The following is a 1,783-nucleotide window of genomic DNA, read 5'->3' on the forward strand; positions in this document are numbered from 1 at the left end:
TGTTAATTTTGTTCATTTATTTTGTTCTTTAGATTACATATATAAGTAAAATTATATGGTATTTGTTTTTCTCTGACTTATTTTACTTAGCATAATACCTCTAGGTCATTCCATGTTGTCACAAATGGTAAGATTTCATTCTGTAGCCAAGTAATATTCCATTGTGTACATATGCAATTTTTTCTTTATTTGATCATTTATTGTTGGGCACTTAGATTGTTTCCATATCTTGGCTGTTGTAAATAATGCTACAATGAACATAAAGGTGCATATATCTTTTGAACTAGTGTTTTGTATTTCTTTGTATAAATACCCAGAAGTGGAATTGCTGGGTCATAAAATAGTTCTCATTTTAATTTTTTGAGGAAACTCGACACTATTTTTCATGGTGGCTGCACAAATTTGCAAGATCCCAATAATGCGCAAGGGTTTCCTTGCCTCCACATCCTCTCCAATGCATGTTGTTTGTTGATTTATTGATGATAGCCATTCTGACAGGTGTAAGGTGGTATCTCATTGTGATTTTAACTTACATTTCTCTGCTGATTAGTGATGCTGAGCATCTTTTCATATGTTTATTGGCCATCTGTATTAAAGGAGTGTTAATTCTCCCTGTCCATGAGCATGGTATATCCTTCCATTTATTTACATTTTCTTTAATTTCTTTCTTCAATGTCTTATATTTTACCAAGTACAGTCTTTTATTTCCTTGGTTAATTTATTATTAGGTATTTTTTGATGCAATGGTAAATAGGGTTGTTTTATTAATTTATCTTTCTTATAGTTCATTATTGCTGTATAAAAATATAACCAGTTTCTGAATATTAATTTTGTGAATTAATCAGTTTACTGAATCCTTTACTGAATTTATCAGTTCTAATAGTTTTTTGGTGTATGCTTTAGGATTCTCTATATATAGCATCATGCCATCTGCAAATAATGGCAGTTTTATTTCTTCCTTTTCAATTGACATACTTTTTATTTATTTTTCTTGTTGATTGCTATGGCTCAAAATTCCAATACTATGTTGAATAAAAATGTTAAAAATGAACATCCTTGTCTTTTTCCTGATCTTAAGGAAAACCCTTTTAGCTTTTCCCCGTTGAGTATGGAGTAAGCTGTAGGTTTGTCACATATGGCTTTTATTATATTGACATACATTATTTTTAGCTTGCTGAAAGTTTTATCATGAAAAGATATTGCATTTTTTCAGATGCTTTTTCTACATCTATTGATATGATCATATGATTTTTATCCTTCATTTTGTTTATGTGGTACATTATGTTAATTAATTTATGAATATTGAACCACCCTTACATCCCAGGAATAAACACTATTTGATCATAGTGTATGATATTTTTAATGTATTGCTGAATTTGGTTTGCTGACATTTTGTAGAGAATTTTTGCATCTGTGTTCACCAGGAATATCAACCAATAATTTTTTCTTTTTTTAATGTCTTCATCTAGTTTTAGAATCAGTGTAATGCTGATCTCATAAAATGAGCTTAGATGCTTTCCTTCCTCTTGAATTTTTTGTAATAGTTTAAGAATGGGTGTTAATTTTTCTTTGGATGTTTGGTAAAATTTTTCTGTGAAGTCGTTTTGTCCAAGACTTTTGTTGGGAATTTTTTGACTATTAATTCAATTATGTTAGTAGTAATCAGTCTATTCAGATTTTCTGTTTCTTCCTGATTTAGTTTTGGAAGTTTGTATGTTTCTATAAATTTAACCATTTCTTCCAGATTGTTCGATTTGTTAGCATATAGTATTTTTATAGTATT

The sequence above is a fragment of the Pteropus vampyrus genome, unplaced genomic scaffold, assembly GCF_000151845.1.
Source record: "Pteropus vampyrus isolate Shadow unplaced genomic scaffold, Pvam_2.0 Scaffold26, whole genome shotgun sequence".
In the NCBI taxonomy this organism is placed as follows: Eukaryota; Metazoa; Chordata; class Mammalia; order Chiroptera; family Pteropodidae; genus Pteropus; species Pteropus vampyrus.